At 37.3% G+C, this 21,879-nt stretch overlaps 1 protein-coding gene across 2 annotated transcripts in view; it reads right to left on the reverse strand.

Moving 5' to 3' along the window:
* The window catches only part of STXBP5L (syntaxin binding protein 5L), a 488,800-nt gene that overhangs the window by 227,244 nt on the left and 239,677 nt on the right, over nt 1-21,879 (reverse strand). The window lies entirely within an intron of this gene.

Genomic DNA, 21,879 nt, shown 5'->3' on the forward strand with positions numbered 1-21,879 from the left:
TTATAATCAAGAGTAAAGGCCGGGCATAGTGACTCACACCTGTAATCCCAGCACTTTGGGAAGCCGAGGCGGGCAGATCACAAGGTCAAGAGATCAAGACCATCCTAGCCAACATAATGAAACCCCATCTAATTTTTGTATAAAACAATACAAAATTTAGCTGGGCATGGTGGCGTGTGCCTGAAGTCCCAGCTACTCGGGAGGCCGAGGCTGAAGAATCGCTTGAACCTGGGAGGAGGAGGTTGCAGTGAGCCAAGATCTCACCATCGCACTCCAGCCTGGTGACAGAGCTAGACTCTGTCTAAAAAAAACAAAACAAAACAAAAAAAAGGTGAAAAGAGGGACCTATCTCAGAGAATTAAAAAGATTGTAATGGAGTATTATGAATAACAATATTCCAATAAATTAGATAACCTGTACAAAATGTATAAATTCCCAGAAAAACACAAACTATCAAAACTGACTTTAGAAGATATGAATAGACATAACAAGTAATGAAATGAATTTGTAATTGGAAAAACCTCTCACAAAGAGTAGCCCAGGACCAGAGGGCTTCACTGTTGAGTTCTACCGAACATTTGAGGAAGAATTAGTACCAATTTTTCACAAACTCTCCAAAAAACAGAAGAGTAGGAAACACTTCCCAACTCATTCTATGAGGCCACTTATAGCAGTCTGTTATGTCGTCTAAATGTTAAACACAAAATTACTTTTTTTTTTTTCAAGACAGCTCACTGCAGCCTTGAACTCCTGGGCTCAAGCAATCCTCCCGCCTAGGCCTCAAAAAGCACTGAAAAACGAATAAATAAAATATGATAAAATGTAATCTTATTTACCAATAAAAAGGAATAAAGTACTCGTATGACATGAATGAACCTTGAAAGAATTTTGTTAAGTGAAAAAAGCCAGTGACAAAATACCAAATATTGTATGGTTTTATTGCTTTGAAATGGCTATAATAGACAAATTCATACATACAAAGAATAAAGTAGTTATTGCCTAGAATCATGAGGTTTGGAGAGAAAGGGGAGTAACTGGTAATAGGTACATGGTTTCTTTTTAGAGTAACAAAAATATCGAAACATTGATTTGGTGATGGTTACAAAATTCAGTGAATATACTCATACCCCAGATCACTGAATCGTATACTGTAAATGGGTAAATTGTAGGAAATGTCATTTTATTTCAATAAAACATTTACTAAAACAAGTATCTAAAATTTCTTTTTATTATTATTTTTTATTATACTTTAAGTTCTAGGGTACATGTGCACAATGTGCAGGTTTGTTACATAGGTATACATGTGCCATGTTAGTGTGCCCCACCCATTAACTCGTCATTTACATTAGGTATATCTCCTAATGCTATCCCTTCCCCATCCCCCAACCCCATGACAGGCCCCCATGTGTGATGTTCCCCTTTCTGTGTCCAAGTGTTCTCATTGTTCAGTTCCCACCTATGAGTGAGAACATGCGGTGTTTGGTTTTTTGTCCTTGCGATAGTTTGCTCAGAATGATGGTTCCTGCTTCATCCATGTCCCTACAAAGGACATGAACTCATCCTTTTTAATGGCTGAATAGTATTCCATGGTGTATATGTGCCACATTTTCTTAATCCAGTCAATCATTGATGGACATCTGGGTTGGTTCCAAGTCTTTGCTATTGTGGATAGTGCTGCAATAAAAATACGTATGCATGTGTCTTTATAGCAGCATGATTTATAATCCTTTGGGTATATACCCAGTAATGGGATTGCTGGGTCAAATGGTAATTCTAGTTCTAGATCCTTGAGGAATCGCCATACTGTCTTCCACAATGGTTGAACTAGTTTACACTCCCACCAACAGTGTAAAAGTGTTTCTATTTCTCCACATCTTCTCCAGCACCTGTTGTTTCCTGACTTTTTAATGATCGCCATTCTAACTGGGGTGAGATGGTATCTCCTTGTGGTTTTGATTTTCATTTCTCTCATGGCCAGTGATGATGAGCATTTTTTCATGTGTCTGTTGGCTGTATAAATGTCTTCTTTTGAGAAGTATCTGTTTATATCCTTTGCCCACTTTTTGATTTTTTTTTTTCTTGTAAATTTGTTTGAGTTCTTTGTAGATTCTGGATATTAGGCCTTTGTCAGATGAGTAGATTGCAAAAATTTTCTCCCATTCTGTAGGTTGCCTGTTACTCTGATGGTAGTTTCTTTTGCTGTGCAGAAGCTCTTTAGTTTAGTTAGATCCCATTTGTCAATTTTGGCTTTTGTTGCCATTGCTTCTGGTGTTTTAGACATGAAGTCCTTGCCCATGCCTATGTCCTGAATGGTATTACCTAGGTTTTCCTCTAGGGTTTTTATGGTTTTAGGTCTAACATTTAAGTCTCTAATCCATCTTGAATTAATTTTCATATTAGGAGTAAGGAAAGAATCCAGTTTCAGCTTTCTACTTATGGCTAGCCAATTTTCCCAGCACCATTTATTAAATAGGGAATCTTTCCCCATTGCTTGTTTTTGTCAGGTTTGTCAAAGATCAGATGGTTGTAGATGTGTGGTGCTATTTCTGAGGTCTCTGTTCTGTTCCATGGTCTATTTCTCTGTTTTGGTACCAGTACTGTACTGTTTTGTTTACTGTAGCCTTGTGGTATAGTCTGAAGTCAGGTAGCATAATGCTTCCAGCTTTGTTCTTTTTGCTTAGGAATGTCTTGGCTATACAGGTTCTTTTTTGGTTCCATATGAACTTTAAAGTATTTTATTCTAATTCTGTGAAGAAAGTCATTGGTAGCTTGATGGGGATGGCATTGAATCTATAAATTACCTTGGGCAGTGTGGCCATTTTCAAGATATTGATTCTTCCTATCCATGAGCATGGAATGTTCTTCCATTTTTTGTGTCCTCTTTTATTTCACTGAGCAGTGCTTTCTAGTTCTTCTTGAAGAGGTCTTTCACATCCCTTGTAAGTTATATTCCTAACTATTTTATTCTCTTTGTAGCAATTATGAATGGGAGTTCACTCATGATTTGGCTCTCTGCTTGTCTGTTATTGGTGTATAGGAATGCTTGTGATTTTTGCATATTGATTTTGTATCCTGAGACTTTGCTAAAGTTGCTTATCAGCTTAAGGAGATTTTAGGTGAAGATAATGGGGTTTTCTAAATATACAATCATGTCATCTGCAAACAGGGACAATTTGGCTTCCTCTTTTCCTGATTGAATACCCTTTATGTCTTTCTTTTGCCTGATTGCCCTGGCCAGAAATTTCAACACTATGTTGAATAGGAGTGGTGAGAGAGGGCATCCCTGTCTTGGGCCAATTTTCAAAGGAAATGCCTCTAGTTTTTGCCCATTCAGTATGATATTGGCTGTGGATTTGTTATAAATAGCTCTTTCTATTTTGAGATATGTTCCATCAATACCTAGCTTATCAAGAGTTTTTAGCATGAAGGGCTGTTGAATTGTGTGAAAGTCCTTTTCTGCATCTATTGAGATAATCATGTGGTTTTCGTCATTGGTTCTGATTATGTGATGGATTACATTTATTGATTTGTGTATGTTGAACCAGCCTTGCATCCCAGGGATGAAGCCCACTTGTTCATGGTGGGTAAGCTTTTTGATGTGCTGCTGGATTTGGTTTGCCAGTATTTTATTAAGGATTTTTGCATCAATGTTCGTCAGAGATATTGGTCTAAAATTCTCCTTTTTTGTTGTGTCTTTACCAGGGTTTGGTATCAGGATGATGCTGGGCTCATAAAATGAGTTAGGGAAGATTCTCTCTTTTTCTTTCTTTTCTTTTCTTTTTTCTTTCTCTTTTTCTCTTTCTCTCTTTCTCTTTCTTTCTTTTCCTTTTTCTTTCTTTCTTTCCTCCCTCCTCCTTCCTTCCTTTTCTTTCTTTCTTTTTTCTCTTTCTTTTCTTTCTTCCTTTCTTTCCATTTTTTTTTCTCTCTTTTTCTTGTTTGCTTGCTGTTGTAAAAGAGGCTGTGTTCTTGATTTGATTCTCAGCTTGGTTACTGTTGGTGTATACCAGTGCTACTTATTTGGGTACACTGATTTGTTTTGTCCTGAAACTTTACTGATTTATTTATCAAATCTAGGAGCTTTCTGGATTAGTCTTTAGGGTTTTCTAGGTATACAATCATATCATTGGTGTACAGCAACAGTTTGACTTCCTTTTTTCCAATTTGGATGACTTTCATTTTATTCCCTTGTCTGATTGCTTTATTTATGACTTCCAGTATTATGTTGACCAGATGTGGTGAAAGTGGGCATCCTTGTATTGTTCTAGTTCTCAGGGGGAATGGTTTCATCTTTTCTCTATTCAGTATGATGTTGACTGTGGGTTTGTCTTAGATGGCTTTTATTACTTTCACATATGTCCTTTCTATGCCAATTTTGTGAGGGTTTTTATATTAATGGCATGCTGGATTTTGTCAAGTACTTTTTCCTCACCAATTTTTGTTTTAAATTCTGTTTATGTGATGTATCACATATATTCACCCACATATGTTAAGCTATCCCTGCATCACTGGTATGAAACCCACTTGATCATGATGTATAATCTTTTTGATATGCTGTTAAATTCGGTTAGCTAGTATTTTGTTAAGGAGTTTTTGCATCTATGTTCATCAGGGATATTGGTCTGTCATTAATAGTAGCTTTGAATAATCTTTGGTTTTTCTAAGGTATTGGTTGTAATATCTCTCCTTTCATTTCTAATTGAGCTTGTTTGGATCCTCTCTCTTGTTTTCTCGGTTAATCTTACTAATGGTCTATCAATTTTGTGTATCTTTTCAAAGAACCAGCTTTTTGTGTCATTTATCTTTTGCATCTTTTTTGTTTCAACTTCATTTAGTTCTGCACTGATCTTTGTTACTTCTTTTCTTCTGCTGGGTTTGGATTTAGTTTGTTCTTGTTTCTCTAGTTCTTCGAGGTATGCTCCTTCAGACTTTTTGATGTAGACATTTAATGCTGTTTCTGTTAGCACAGCTTTGCTTTATCCCAAAGGTTTTGATAAGTTGTGTAACGATTATTGCTTAGTTTAAATAATTTTTAAATGTAAATCTTGATTTGCTTATTAACCCAAAGATAATTCAAGAGCAGATTATTTAATTTCCATTTATTTTTTAGTGTTGAGGACTCCGTTTAAAATAAATTTCCAGTTTTATTCCACCATAGTCTGAGAATATACTTGATATGATTTTGATTTTCTTAAATTTATTGAGACTTATTTTGTGGCCTATCATATTGTCTATCTTGGAGAGTGTTCCACGTGCTGATGAGAAGAATGTATGTTCTGCACTTGGGTAGAATATTCTGTAAATATGTGTTAAGTCCACTTGGTCTAGAGTATAGTTTAAGTCTACCATTTCTTTGATGCCTTTCTGTCTTGATGATTTGTCTAGTGCTGTCAGTGGAATACTGATGTCCCCCATTATTATTGTGTTGCCATCTCTCTTTCATTTCTTAGGTCTAGTAGTAATTGTTTCATAAGTTTTGGAGCACCAGTGTTAGGTACATATATATTTAGGATTGCGGTATTTTCCTTCTTTTTTTTTTTTTTTTTAACTGTTGTTGCTTTAAAGTCTATTTTGTCTGACATAAGAATCGCTATTCCTGGTTGCTTTTGGTTTAGTTTGCATGGAATATGTTTTTCCACCCCTTTACCTTAAGTTTATGTGAGTCCTTATGTGTTAGGTGAATCTCTTAAAGATGGTGGACACTTGGTTGTTTCTTTGTTTGTTTGTATTTGTTTGTTTTTTGTTTTCTTTGAGATAGGGTCTCACTTTATCGCCCAGGCTGAAGTGCAGTGGAACAATCTCAGCTCACTGCAGCCTCCAACTGACTCCTGGGTTCAAACAATTCTCCTGCCTCATCCTCTCCAGTAGGTGGGATTATAGGCACCCACCACCACGCCCAGCTAATTTTTGTATTTTTAGTAGAGAAGGGGTTTCACCATGTTGGCCAGGCTGGTCTTGAACTCCTGGCTTCAAGTTATCTGCCCGCCTTCATCTCCCAAAGTGCTGGGATTACAGGCATGAGCCACCTTGCCCGGCCAGTTGGTGACGTTTTATCCATTTTGCCATTTTGTATCTTTTAAGTGAGGCCATTAGGCCATTTACATTCAATGTTAGTATTGAGATGTGAGATACTGTTTCCTTTCTTTCTCTCTCCCCTTTCCTCCTCCCCTCCCCCTTTCTTCTCCCTCTCCCCTCCCTTCCCCACTCCCTTTCCTTCCCCCCTTCGCCCCCTCCCCCCTCCCCTCCCATCCTCCCCTCTCCTCCCTCCTCCCCTCTCCTTCTCTTCTCTCCCTCCCCTCCCCTCCCCTCCCCTCCCCTTCCCTTCCCTTCTCTTCTGGGAGTTTCACTCTTGTTGCCCAGGCTGGAGTGCAATGGCATGATCTCCGCTCACTGAAACCTCCACCTCCCAGGTTCAGACTATTTACATTCAATGTTTGTACTGAGATGTGAGATACTGTTCCCTCCTCTCCCCTCCCCTTCCCTCCCCGCTCCCATCCCCTCCCATCCCCTCCCCTCTCTTCTCCTCTCTTCCCTTCTTTTCTGTTCTTTTGTTTTCTTCTTTTCTTTTTGAGACAGAGTTTCATTCTTGTTGCCAGGCTGGAGTGCAATGGCACATTAATCTCAGGCCATTTACGTTCATTATTAGTACTGAGATGTGAGGTACTGTTTCCTTTCTTCCTTTCCTTCTCGCCTCCCCTCCCTTCCCCTCACTTCCCCTCCCTTCCCCTCCGCTTCTTTCTCTTCTCTTCTCTTCTTCTTTTTCTTTTCAAGTCGGAGTTTCACTCTTGTTTTCCAGGCTGGAGTGCAATGGCACAATCTTGGCTCACCGCAACTGCCGCCTCCCAGGTTCAAGTGATTCTCCTGCCTCAGCCTCCCAAGTAGCTGAGATTACAGGCATGAGCCACCATGCCTGACTAATTTTGCATTTGCAGTATAGACGGGGTCACCATGTTGGTCAGGCTTGTCTTGAACTCCTGACCTCAAGTGATCCACCTGCCTTGGCCTCCCAAAAGTTCTGGTATTACAGGACTGAGCAACTGCATCCAGCTGGTGAGGTACTGTTCTATTGTCATGTAAGTTATTGCCTAAATACCTTGTTTGGTTGTTTGTTTTTTCATTGTATTATTGTTTTATAGGCCCTAATGAGCTTTCTGGTTTAAGGAGTTTCTATTTTAGTGTATTTTGAGGTTTTGTTTCAAGATTTGAAACTCCTTTTTAGCATTTCCAGTACTGCTGGTGTAGTAGTGGCAAATTCTCTCAGCATTTGTTTGTCTGAAAAAGACTTTACCTCTCCTTCATTAATGAAGCTTAGTTTTGTTGGATAGCAAATTCTTGGCTGACAAGTATTTTGTTTAAGTAGGCTAAAGATGGGGCCCCAATCCCTTCTGGCTTGTAAAGTTTCTGCTGACAAATCTGCTGCTAATCTGATAGGTTTTCCTTTATGGCTTGCCTGATACTTCTGTCTCACAGCTCTAAAGATTCTTTCCTTCATCTTGACTTTGGACCACCTGATGACTATGTGCCTTGGTGATGATCTTTTTGTGATGAATTTCCCAGGAGTTCTTTGAGCTACTTGTATTTGAATGTTTAGATCTCTAGTAAGGCCAGGGAAGTTTTCCTCAATTATTCCCTCAAATAAATTTTCCAAACTTTTGATTTCTATTCTTCCTCAGGAACACTAATTATTCTTAGGTTTGGCCATTTCACATGACCCTATATTTCTTAGAGACTTGGTTCATTTTTTAAAATTCTTTTTTCTTTGTTTTTGTGTGATTGGGTTAATTTGAAAGCCTTGTCTTCAAGCTCTGAAATTCTTTCTTCTACTTGTTCTAGTTTATTGTTGAAACTTTCCACTGTATTTTGTATTTCCCTAAGTGTCTCTTTTATTTCCAGAAGTTGTGATTGTTTTTTCTTTATGATATCTATTTCTCTGGAAAATTTTTCATCCATATCCTGTATATATTTTTTAATTTCTTTAAGTTGGTTTTCACCTTTCTCTGGTATTTCCTTGAGTAGCTCAATAATCAATCTGAATTCTTTATCTGGCAGTTCAGAGATTTCTTCTTGGGTTGGATCCATTGCTGGAGAGGTAGTGTGATCATTTAGGGGTATTAGAGAACCCTATTTTATCATATTACTGGAATTACTTTCCTGGTTCCTTCTCATTTGGGTAGACTATTTCTTCAAATTGTTTTTGAATTTCTTTTTGACTGGACTGTTTATGTATAGTATTTTTTGCTTAGAATTACTTTTTTCCCTCTTATGGATCATACCTGAATGTTTATTTTTGCCTATTTTGACTTTTTATTCTTGTAGAGGTGAAGACTTTGTATGAGTTCCTTAGTTGTATGACTTCCTCCAAAAGTCTTTGCGCATTGACTTTTCCTGATGTTGGTTCTTGTAGTTATGTTCTTCGTGTGTGGGTGGGTCCACACTGTCTCCTATGGAATTGGAATGGCAGGGATCTCTTGAAGCTGATCTCGTTCTCTCATGGTGTACAATTTATTTATTTATTTTCTTTTTCTCCAGTTTTTAATTTACTGAGTTGATGGGGGGAGGTATCCTTGCTGAGCACCTGCCCCAAGTCATAAGCTTTCCTACTGAGAAAGCAAGCACAGCTTTCAGGCCATGCCCCTCCCCATCTTCCTGTAATGCCAAGTGCCCATGTCTGTGCTCATGTCTGCTGCAGTTCCCATTTGTGCCACAGATTCTTTTAAAGGGAGTTTATTCCCACTAGAAATTAACACAAGATACTGCTGGAAGTTTCTTTCACCTTGTGACTCTTCCCTAATTCTGCTGGCTGCCTTCCCTGAGGGTGCTTCTAAGATATAGTCAGGGATGGCTTCCCTGGGCTTGAGCTGGAGACTGAGAATGCCTACATGTCTCTTCTCAATGCAACTTCTACTTTCATATTTTGCACCGTTCCCTAAATCTATTTCAGCTCCAGGTAAGGTTAAAGCCTTCTCCTGTGATCTGGATTTTCAGATTCCCCAGTGGAGATGTGCATTGAGAGGCAGATTCTCCCCATCTCACACTCTGAGAACTTATTTCCCCTTTTATTTTATGTTGTTTTAAAAAGAGTTTTTATATAAATCAGTAGAAAATCTTTTTTTTAATTAATTTTATTTTACTTCAATGTCATCAAAAGATGCTTTATTATCCCTACTTTATAAGACCTTATGATTCTCCTTGTGATTTAACATATAGCCAATTAAAAAATATTCCATATGTATTTCAACAGATGTAATGTGCCATCATCTTTCACTCACTGAAACTTGGAAACTTGGCCAACTTACCTGCAAGGGAGACTAGAAAATGTAGTTTTTGTTTTTTTAATTGTAGTAAAATACAAATTACATAACATTTAACATCAACTATTTTTTCATGTACAGTTCAGTGGCAGTAAGTAGATTCACATTGTTGTGCAACCATCACCACCATTAATCTCCAGAACTTTTTGTCTTCCTCAACTGAAACTCTGAACCCATTAAACAATAACTCCTTATATCCCCTTTTCCCTTAACCTCTGACAATCACTATTCTCCCTTTTGCCTCTGTGAATTTGATAGTATAGATACCTCATATAAATAGAATCATACAGTATTTGTCTTCTTGTGCTTGGCTTACTTCACTTAGCATAATATTCTCAAGGTTCATCCATGTTGTAGCATGTTCAGAATTTCCCTATTTTTCAAATCTGAATCATACTCCATTTGGTGTATATACCACATTTTGTTTATCCAGTCATCTGTTGAAGGACAATTCAGTTGCTCCCTCCTTTTTGCTCTTATAAATAATGCGGCAATGAATATGAGTATACGAATATCTCAAGTCACTGCTTTCCTTTCTTTTGGGTATATGCCCAGAAGTGAAACTGCTAGATCAAATAGTAAATCTACTTTTAATTTTTTTTAGAAACCACCATACTGTTTTCCACAGAAGCTATATCATTTTAAATGTGCACCAACAGTGCAAAAATGTTCCACTTGCTCCACATTCTTGCTAACATTTGTTATTTTCTAGTTTTTGTTTTGTTTTGTTTTTGACAGTAGTCATCCTAATGGATGTGAGGTGGTATTTTCATTATGGTTTTAATTCACATTTTCCTAATGATTGGTGATGTTGAGCATCGTTTCATGTGCTAATTGGCTAATTGGTATATCTTCTTTGAAGAAATGTCTATTCAAATTGTCTGCCCATTTTAAAAATTAAGTTATTTTGTAGTTGTTGTTGAGTTGTAGGAATTCTTTATGTATTCTGGATATTCACCCTTTATGAGATATATAATTTAGAAATATTTTTCCCCACTCAGTGAGTTGTGTTTTCATATTGTTGCCTGTGTTCTTTGATGAGAAAAAGTAAATATATTTTTATTTTAGTAGATGAATTAAGCCTATCTAAATTTATGATTATAGTTGATGACGTGGGCTTAGCCATGCCATATTATATTACAGTGTATTTGTTTTGTTCATTGTTATATTTAATATATGTTGTGATGCTTCATTGTGGGTGAGAATTCTGATGCCATCCCTTTTTTTTTCCTTTATAAATGATTTAGTCTTTTGCATATTGGCTTAGCAGATTTTTTCCCTCTGTCTTAAAAGTAGAAATTTCCTAAAACATATCTGAGTTACCAATTTTCCCAGACACAAAGTAGGTCCTTCAAATATATAGATTCAGAGTTTTTATTTACAAAAAGCTAACTCAATTATAATTTTAAATATTACTTCTGTTTAGTGCTTTGTTCTTCTTTTCTAGAGACTTCAATTAAACTTTCGTTATATTTTCTTTGCTGGTCTTCTATATTTATTACTTTCTGCTCTGCTTTTTAAAAGAAAAACTCCATTTCATAATGTTTGTTTTATTGGTTATTCTCATCCCTTTTCCCAATCACTGTTATTGGGTTGTCAGTTGAGTATATTTGTTCTTTGTAATTTTATCTTTATTTTTGAGATGATTTTGTCTTTTTATTGACTTACTTTCTTGAGGTCAGTTGATTTTTATTTCATATTTCCTAAGGTTTTGTTGACCATTTCTGTATTAATTTTTAAATTTGATTTGGGATTACTTTTCATATCTGAAAATGCTTAAGAATATTAGTTATTTTGGGAGTGTTAAATCACAGTTTTTCAATACTTCATCTTTTTTTTTTTTTTTTGGCCAGTTTGGCTAGATGTTTATTGATTTTAACCTTTTCAAAGAACTCACTTTTGGTTTCATTGATTATCTGTTTTCTTTTGTCTTTAATTTTATTGATAGTTGCTATAATCCTTATTATTTATTTCTTTATTCTTGCTTTGGGTTTGATTTCCTCTTCTAGTTTTAAGTAAGCCTTGCTTACTGATTTTAGATCTCTTCTAATGTAAGCATATAATGCTCTAAATTTCCACCCAAATTCTGTGTTATTACCATGTCTCAAATTTTGGTATGCTATAGTCTCATTTTTATTCATTTTAGAAAAAAATTTTTTGAGACAGAGTCTTGCTCTGTCACTAGGCTGGAATGCAATGGCGCAATCTTGGCTCACTGCAACCTCTGCCTCTTGTGTTCAAGTAATTCTCTCACCTCAGCCTCCCAAGTAGCTAGGATTACAGGTGTGTGCCACATGCCCAGCTAATTTTGGTATTTTAGTACAGACAGGGTTTCACCATGTTGGCCAGGCTGGTCTCGAACTCCTGACCTCAAGTGATTCACCTGCCTCAGCCTCCCAAAGTGCTGGGATTACAGGCATGAGCCACCACACCTGGTCAAAAATTTTTAAATTTCTCTTAAGATTCTGTCATTGTCTCATGGGTTATATAGAAGTGAACTGTATAATTTCCAAACAAATGAGGATTTTCTAGATATTTTTATGTTATTCTACCTCAGTCTGTTACGGTTTGTGATCATATTTTGTATGATTTCTATTACTTTAAATTCATTAAGGTGTATCTCATGGCCCATAACATGGGCTATTTGGATTAGTGCCCCATTTCCACTTTTAAAAAAATGATGTGCATTCTGCTACTGTTGTGTTGACTGTTCTATAAATGTCAGTTAGGTGAATCAGTTGATAGGGTTCAGGCTACCAATATTATACCCACTTGTTCTATCAATTACTGAGAGATTAGTTTTGAAGTTTCCAAATATAGCTGTGGATTTATCTATTTCTCCCTTCAGATCTATAAATTTTTGTCTCATGTATTTTGAAGAGCTGTCTTAGGTACATACACAGTTAGGATTATTATGTCTTCTTGAGAAATGCCTTTATTTTTACTTTATTATTGGGTAATGCCACTCTTTGTCTCTAATAATATTCCTTTATATCTGTGTTGTTGAAATTAGCACAACTACACTAGCTTTCTTTTGGTTGGCATTTGTAAGCTATATCCTTTTTTTAATTTTCAACTTATCTACAGTTATGTATTTAAAGTTTGTTTCCTATAGACAACATGTAGTTGAGTCTTGCTTTTTTCAAAATCGGATCTTAGAATCATTGTCTTTTAACTGGCATGTTTAAGCATTAAAATGGATATTGATATATTTGGATTCAAAATCTACCATATTTGTTATTTTCTACTTGTTCTTTATTTCTTTTTTTGTCCTTTTCTGCTTTCTGTGGGTTTAACCGAGCATTTTAACGGTTCCATTTCATTTCCACTATTTACTTAACATTTATACTTGAAAAACTTTTAGCGATTGTCATAAGGTTTAAAATATACATTTTAAAACTTATAATTTAAAATGTATTAGCATGCTTGCTTTGTCTCTTGAGACTATGTGTGTTTGCCTTGAATATGCCTCATAAATTTATGCGGAATGTTGAACATGTACAGGACAAGAGATACGGAGATAAATGTTTTATGCTTGGAGATCAACATTTTTTTTTCTAGGCCTTTAGTGTGGGTGTTAGCATTAATCTAGCCAGTAGTTAAACTGAGTTTGAAGTTTATTGTTGCTATGGTTACCTTCAGTGCACCAAACCTTCAAATTTCTCTAGAGATACCTGGTATTTAGGGCGTCGGCTATTTGCCAGAGGGTTTTTCTCAATCTTTGTTCCCCAGAGAGAATCTGTCTCCTACAGTTTGTCCAGTTGTATCTACTGTTATTTTTTCTCGTTACATGTCATATAGTTTAAATTTTGGTAAACTGGTGTGTGGACAGTAGATATAGTGTTCTCTTATTTGTACCATGAACACAGTACAGGATAAGCTTCTGCAGGATAAGCTTCAAAAGTGTTTCTCTCCCTCTTCCAGCAGTTGTGCAGGCCTGGCATATATTCCTTCCATTCCTCTAAAGGTAGGGTTGTCTGGGGATTTTTCCCTGTTCCCTTTCCCCAGCTCAGTGAATTTCATCCAGTGCCCTAAATTGACAGTTTTGTTACTCTTCTTCCTCTACAGTCTTTTGTCAATAAAATAAATAGAGGACATTTGGCTTTGGCTGCTGTTTCCTTTCTCTAGCAAGAACCCTGAAGGAAGCTTTCTCTGGATTCACTCTGATTTTCCCTGTGGTTGGTTATTAAGGTCATGGAGGAAAATGCTGAAAGAGGGTACAAAGACCTTGTCTGTAGCCCCAGGGGGCTTTATACCTTCATATTAGTCCATATTCAACCTTCAGAAATTCATTTAAAAAGTTTTGCAAAATCTTTCTATTGGCTTTAGTGGCCTCCAAGGGTGTCTGCCCTAAGCAAGCAAAGATTCAGGTCTTATTTCTCCCCAAATGCACCTTTCTTTCCCCAGATTTCAAATTACAGTTGACCCTTCAGTAACATGGGTTTAGACTGCATGGGTCAACTTATGCACAAACTTTTTTCAAGACATATATTGGAAGTTTTTGGAGATTTAAGACAATCTGAAAAATCATGCAAACAGCTTTAGCCTAGAAATATCAGAAAAAACTAAGGAAAAGCTAAGTCATGAATATGTAGAAAATATATAGATACTAGTCTGTATTATCATTTACTACCATAAAATGTATACAAATCATAAAAGTTAAAATATATTAAAACTTATATACACAAATATTTATAGAATGTACAGGTGCCATTTGCAGTCAAGAGAAATGCAAAAAACTGTAAAGATGCAGTATTAAACCATAACTGTATATTAATTATAATCCATACTAGAACGCTGAAATAATTTCAAAGCTACCTCTTATTGCTATTGCAGCAAGCTCAAGTGTTGCAAATATCTGCTTAAAATGCCATGTGACACTAGTCGTCTCAGTATGAGCAGTTCATCTCTCCAGCATATTGCTTATTGCAGTAAAAAGTGATCTCTCTGGTCCTTACATATTTTTCCTCGTGTTTAATGCAATATCAAAAACCTTAAATCACATCATGGAACCCACACAAAGTGCCACTAGTGATGCTGGAAATGTTCCTAACAAGCAGAAAAAAAATCATGACATTATGAGAAAAAGCTGAATTGCATGGTATATATTAGAAATCAAGGTCTGCAGCTGCAGTTGTCCACCATTTCAGACATGATTCATCTTGTAAACAAATAACACAAACTTATGATACTGATAAATACAGTACCTATTCTAAATGTATTTTCTCTTCCTTATGATTTTCTTAATAACACTTCCTTTCCTCTAAGTTACTTTATTGTAAGAATACAGTGTATAATACATATAATATAAAAAATAGTTGTTAATCGATTATGTTACTTGTAAAGCTTCTGGTCAACAGTAGGCATTAGTTGTTAAGTTTTTGGAGAGTCAAAACTTATACACAGATTTTTTATTGCATTGGTGGGGAGTTGGTGCCCCTCACACCCATGTTGTTCAAGAGTAAACTATAGTTGTTTGCCCTACAACCTGAGTTCTCTAATAAGTTTAATAAAAGTTGTTAATTTAAAGTTTGTCTAGCTTTTTCTTGTTGTTGCTAAAGTGGGAGCACTATTCTTTTATTATTATTATTATTATACTTTAAGTTCTGGGGCAAATGTGCAGAGCATGCAGGTTTGTTACATAGGTATACATGTGCCATGGTGGTTTGCAGCACCCATTAACCTGTGATCTACATTAGGTATTTCTCCTAATGCTATCCCTCCGCTAGCTCCCCATCCCCTGACAGGTCCCACTGTGTGATGTTCCCCTCCCTGTGTCCACGCATTCTCACAGTTGGACTCCCAATTATGAGTGAGAACATGCGGTGTTTGGTTTTCTGTTCTTGTGTTAGTTTACCGAGAATGATGGTTTCCAGCTTCATCCATGTCCTTGCAAAGCACATGAACTCATCCTTTTTCATGGCTGCATAGTACTCCGTGGTGTGTATGTGCCACAATTTCTTTATCCAGTCTATCATTGATGGACATTTGGGTTGGTTCCAAGTTTTTGCTATTGTGAATAGTGCCACAATAAACATATGTGTGCATGTGTCTTTACAGTAGAATGATTTAAAATCCTTTGGGTATATAGCCAGTAATGGGATAGCTGGGTCAAATGGTATTTCTAGTTCTAGATCCTTGAGGAATCACCATAGTGTTTCCACAATGGTTGAACTAATTTACACTCCCACAAACAGTGTAAAAGCATTCCTATTTCTCCACATCCTCTCCAGCATCTGTTGTTTCCTGACTTTTTAATGATTGCCATTCTAACTGGCGTGAGATGGTATCTCATTGTGGTTTTGACTTGCATTTCTCTAATGACCAGTAATGATGAGCTTTTTATAATATATTTGTTGGCTGCATAAATGTCTTCTTTTGAGAAGTACCTGTACATACCATTTGCCCACTTTTTGATGTGGTTGTGTGTTTTTTTCTTGTAAACTTGTTTAAGTTCCTTGTAGATTCTGGATATTAGCCCTTTGTCAGATAGGTAGATTGCAAAAATTTTCTCCCATTCTGTAGGTTGCCTGTTCACGCTGATGATAGTTTCTTTTGCTGTGCAGAAGCTCTTTAGTTTAATTAGATCCCATTTGTCAATTTTGCCTTTTGTTGCCATTGCTTTTGGTGTTTTAGTCGTGAAATTTTGCCCATGCCTATGTCCTGAATGGTACGTTTCTTCTAGAGTTTTTATGGTTTTAGGTTTTACATTTAAGTCTTTAATCCATCTTGAGTTAATTTTTGTATAAGGTGTAAGGAAGGGGTCTAGTTTCAGTTAGCTGCATGTGGCTAGCTAGTTTTCGCAACACCATTTATTAAATAGGGAATCCTTTCCCCATTGCTTGTTTTTGTCAGCTTTGTCAAAGATCAGATGGTTGTAGATGTGTGGTGCTATTTATGAGGCCTTGGTTCTGTTCCATTGGTCTATATCTCTGTTTTGGTACCAGTACCATGCTGTAGCCATGTAGCATAGTTTGAAGTCAAGTAGTGTAATGCCTCCAGCTTTGTTCTTTTTGCTTAGGGTTGTCTTGGCTATACGGGCTCTTTTTTGGTTCCATATGAAATTTAAAGTAGTTTTTTTCTAATTCTGGGAAGAAAGTCAATGGTAGCTTGAAGGGGATAGCATTCAGTCTGTAAATTACTTTGGGCAATATGGCCATTTTCCCGATATTGATTCTTCCTATCCACGAGCATGGAATGCTTTTCCATTTGTTCGTGTTCTCTCTTATCTCCGTGAGCAGTGGTTTGTAGTTCTGCTTGAAGAGGTCCTACATATCCCTTGTAAGTTGGATTCCTAGGTATTTTATTCTCTTTGTAGCAATTGTGAATGAGAGTTCACTCATGACTTGGCTCTGTCTATTATTGGTATATAGGAATGCTTGTGACTTTTGCACATTGATTTTGTATCCTGAGACTTTGCTTAAGTTGCTTATCAGCTTAAAGAGATTTTGGGCTGATACGATGGGGTTTTCTAAATATAAAATCATATCACATGTAACAGAGACAATATGACTTCCTCTCTTCCTATTTGAATACCCTTTATTTCTTTCTATTGCCTGATTGCCCCAGTCAGAACTTCCAATACTGTGTTGAATAGGAGTGGTGAGAGATGCCATCCTTGTCTTATGCCTGTTTTCAAAGGAAATGCTTCCAGCTTTTGCCCATTCAGTATGATATTGGCTGTGGTTTTGTCATAAATAGCTCTTATTATTTTAAGTTATGTTCCATCAATTCCTAGTTTATTAAGAGTTTTTGGTCTGAAGGGGTGTTTATCAGAGGCCTCTTCTGCATAGAAGGCCTTTTCTGCATCTATTGAAGGAATCATGTGGTTGTTGTCGTTGGTTCTGCTTATGTGATGGTTTACGTTTATTGATTTGCATATGTTGAACCAGCCTTGCATCCCAGGGATGAAGCCAACTTGATCGTGGTGTATAAGCTTGTTGGTGTACTGCTGGATTTGGTCTGCCAGTATTTTACTGAGGATTTTCACATCAATGTTCATCAGGGATATTGGCCTGAAATTTTCTTTTTTTGTTGTGTATCTGCCAGGTTCTGGTATCACGATGATGCTGGCCTCATAAAATGAGTTAGGGAGGAGTCCCTCTTTTTCTATTGTTTGAAATAGTTTCAGAAGGAATGGTACCAGCTCCTCTTTGTACCTCTGGTAGAATTTGGCTGTGAATCCATCTGGTCCTCGGCTTTTTTTTGGTTGATAGGTTAATAATTTTAGAACTTATAATTTTAGAACTTATAATTTTAGAACTTATAATTGGTCTGTTCAGGGATTGAACTTCTTCCTGGTTTAGTCTTGGGAGGGTATATGTGTCCAGGAATTTATCCATTTCTTCTAGATTTTCTAGTTTATTTGCATAGAAGTGTTTATAGTATTCTCTGATAGTAGTTTGTATCTCTGTGGGATCAGTGATGATATCCACTTTATCATTTTTTATTGTGTCTATTTGATTCTTCTATCTATTCTTCTTTATTAGTCTGACTAGTGGTCTATCTATTCTGTTGATCTTTTCAAAAAACCAGCTCCTAGATTCACTGATTTTTTGATGGGTTTTTCTGTCTCTAGCTCCTTCAGTTCTGCTCTCATCTTAGTTATTTCTTGTCTTCTGCTAGCTTTTGAATTTATTTCCTCTTGCTTCTCTAGTTCTTTTTATTGTGATGTTAAGGTGTCAGTTTTAGATCTTTCCCACTTTCTCCTATGGGCATTTTTTTTTTTTTTTTTTTGAGACGGAGTCTCGCTCTGTCGCCCAGGCTGGAGCGCAGTGGCCGGATCTCAGCTCACTGCAAGCTCCGCCTCCCAGGTTCACGCCATTCTCCTGCCTCAGCCTCCCTAGTAGCTGGGACTACAGGCGCCGCCACCTCGCCTGGCTAGTTTTTTGTATTTTAAAGTAGAGACGGGGTTTCACCGTGTCAGCCAGGCTGGTCTCGATCTCCTGACCTTGTGATCCGCCCGCCTCGGCCTCCCAAAGTGCTGGGATTACAGGCGTGAGCCACCGCGCCCGGCCTCCTATGGGCATTTAGTGCTATAAATTTCCCTCTAAACACTGCTTTAGCTGTGTTCCAGAGATTCTGGTACATTGTGTCTTTGTTCTTATTGGTTTCAAATAACTTATTTATTTCTGCCTTAATTTCATTATTTACTTAGTAGTTAGGAGCACGTTGTTAAGTTTCCAAGTAGTTGTGCAGTATTGAGTGAGTTTCTTAATCCTGAGTTCCAATTTGATTGCACTGTGGTCTGAGAGACTGTTATGATATCTGTTCTTTTGCATTTGCTGAGGAGTGTTTTACTTCCAATTATGTGGTCAATTTTAGAATAAATGCGATGTGGTGTTGAGAAGAATGTATATTCTGTTTATTTGGGGTGGAGAGTTCTGTAGATGTCTATTAGGTTCATGTGGTCCAGAGCTGAGTTCAAGTCCTGGATATCCTTGTTAATTTCCTGTCTCGTGGATCTGTCTAATGTTGACAGTAGAGTGTTGAAGTCTCCTACTATTATTGTGTGGGGGTCTAAGTCACATTGTAGGTTTCTAAGAACTTGCTTTATGAATCTGGGTGCTCCTGTATTGGTTGCATATATATAGGTTGGTGACCTAACTAGGTCCACATGGTCTGGAGCTGAGTTCAAGTCCTTAATATCTTTGTTAATTTCCTGTCTCGTGGATCTGTCTATTGTTGACAGTAGAGTGTTGAAGTCTCCCAGTATTATTGTGTGGGGGTCTAAGACTCATTGTATGTCTCTAAGAACTTGCTTTATGAATCTGGGTGCTCCTGTATTGGTTGGATATATATTTAGGATCATTAGCTCTTCTTGTTGCATTGATCCCTTTACCATTATGTAATGCCCTTCTTTGTGTCTTTTGATCTTTGTTGGTTTAAAGTCTGTTTTACCAGAGACTAGGATTGCAACTCTTGCTTTTTCTGCTTTCCATTTGCTTGGTAAATATTCCTCCATCCCTTTATTTTGAACCTATATATGTCTTTGCACCTGAGATGGGTGTCCTGAATACAGCACACTGATACGTCTTGACTCTTTATCCAATTTGCCAGTCTGTGTCTTTTAATTGGGGCATTTAGCCAATTTATATTTAAGGTTAATATTGTTACGTGTGAATTTGATCCTGTCTTTATGATGCTAGCTGGTTATTTTGCCAATTAGTTGATGCAGTTTCTTCAGAGTGTTGATGGTCCTTACAATTTGGTATGTTTTTGCAGTGGCTGGTACCGATTGTTCCTTTCCATGTTTAGTGCTTCCTTCAGGAGCACTTGTAAGGCAGGTCTAGTGGGGACAGTATCTTTCAGCATGTGTTTGTCTATAAATGATTTTATTTCTCCTTTGCTTATGAAGCTTAGTTTGGCTGGATATGAAATTCTAGGTTGAAAATTCTTTTATTTAAGAATATTCATATTGGTCCCCACTCTCTTCTGGCTTGTACGGTTTCTGCAGAGAGATCTGCTGTTAGTCTAATGGGCTTCCCTTTGTGGGTAACCCGACCTTTCTCTCTGGCTGTCCTTAACAATTTTTCCTTCATTTCAACCTTGGTAAATCTGACAATTGTGTCTTGTGGTTGCTCTTCTCGAGGAGAATCTTTGTGGTGTTCTCTGTATTTCCTGAATTTGAATGTTGGCCTTTCTTGCTAGGTTGTGGAAGTTTTCCTGGATAATATCCTGAAGAGTGTTTTCCAACTTGGCTCCATTCTCTCCTTCACTTTCAGGTACACCAATCAAATGTAGGTTTGGTCTTTTCACATAGTCCCATATTTCTTGGAGGCTTTGTTCATTCCTTCTCATTATTTTTTCTCTAATCTTGTCTTCATGCTTTATTTCATTAAGTTGATCTTCAATCTCTGATATCCTGTCTTCTGCTTGATCAGTTCAGCTATTTATACTTGTGTATGCTTTATGAAGTTCTTGTGCTGTGTTTTTCAGCTCCATCAGGTCATTTATGTTCTCTCTAAACTGGTTATTCTAGTTAGCAATTCTTCTAACATTTTTTCAAGGTTCTTAGCTTCCTTGCATTGGGTTAGAATGTGCTCCTTTAGCTCGGAGGAGTTTGTTATTACTCACCTTCTGAAGCCTACTTCTGTCAGTTTGTCAAATGTATTCTCCATCTAGTTTTGTTTTCTTGCTGGTAAGGCATTGTGATCATTTGGAGGAGAAAAGGCATTCTGGTTTTTGGAATTTTCAGCCTTTTTGTGCTGGTTTTTCCCCATCTTTGTGGATTTATCTACCTTTGGTCTTTGATGTTGGTGACCTTCAGATGGGGTTTCTCAGTGTACGTCCTTTTTGTTGATGTTGATGCTCTTCCTTTCTGTTTGTCTGTTTTCTTTCTAACAGTCAGGGCCCTTTTCTCCAGGTCTGCAAGAGTTTGCTGGAGGTCCACTCCAGACCCTGTTTGCCTGGGTATCACCAGTGGTGGCTGCAGAACAGCAAAGATTGCTGCCTGTTCCTTCTGGAAGCTCGTCCCAGAGGGGCACCTGCCAGATGCCAGCCAGAGCTCTCCTGTATGAGTTGTCTGTTGTCCCCTGCTGGGAGGTGTCTCTAAGTCAGGAAGCATGGGGATCAGGGACCCACTTGAGGAGTCTATCTGACCCATAGCAGAGCTTGAATGCTGTGCTGGGAGATCCGCTGCTTTCTTCAGAGTCAGAAGGCAGGGACATTTAAGTCTGCTGAAGCTGCACCCACAGCCTCCCCTTCCCCCAGGTGCTCTCTCCCAGGGAGATGGGGGTTTTATCTGTAAGCCCCTGACTGGGGCTATTGCCTTTTTTTTTTTTTTTTTCCAGAGATGCCCTGCCTAGAGAGAAGGAATCTAGAGAGGCAGTCTGGCTTTAGTGGCTTTGCTGAGCTAAGGAGGGCTCCACCCAGTTTGAACTTCTTGGTGGTTTTGTTTACACTGTGAGGGGAAAACAGCCTATTCAAGCCTCAGAAATGGCAGACACCACTTCCCTAAAGTGGGAGCTATACTCTTTCCAGGTCTACATCTAGAAGGTGAAACCCAAACTACCTGTGGTTATTTTTGATGATAATTTTTAGCAGTTAAAATATCTTTACTCTCTATTTACTTTTTTCTTTTATAACATCTTTTAATGAGGATGGATTCCAACAGTTGTTAATTTGAAGTGTGTATTCTTTGTGGACCAGAATTAACACATAGCAGTTAGGTTAGCTTTGTATATTTCTTAGATTTAGAGCAACTTCTTATTTTGGCAAAGTACAGTTTTATTCATTGTACTTCATTTATGTGTGTGTGGAGGTGTTGATATGTATTCTGATTTTGTAATTTTCTTTTGTTTCTGGAGGGCCCTCTATTATCAATGCTTGCTTCTTTGTTTCTCTTTACCACTTGGCCTCCAAGAGTCATATCCTCCTTTATTTCAGAAATGGTATCCTCCAAAGACTGCTAATCCTAGTCTGGCATATTTTTAGGCTTCTTCATTTTTTTACTGAACAGTTTTATTTTGATATAGAATTAAGGAAAATTTACTAAAAAAAACTCTTCTATGCCATTTACCCAAGTTCTCTAGTTGTTTATTCTCACAATTGCCTTATCATATTCTTTCTC

This window comes from Macaca mulatta, chromosome 2, assembly GCF_049350105.2.
Source record: "Macaca mulatta isolate MMU2019108-1 chromosome 2, T2T-MMU8v2.0, whole genome shotgun sequence".
Taxonomy (NCBI): domain Eukaryota; kingdom Metazoa; phylum Chordata; class Mammalia; order Primates; family Cercopithecidae; genus Macaca; species Macaca mulatta.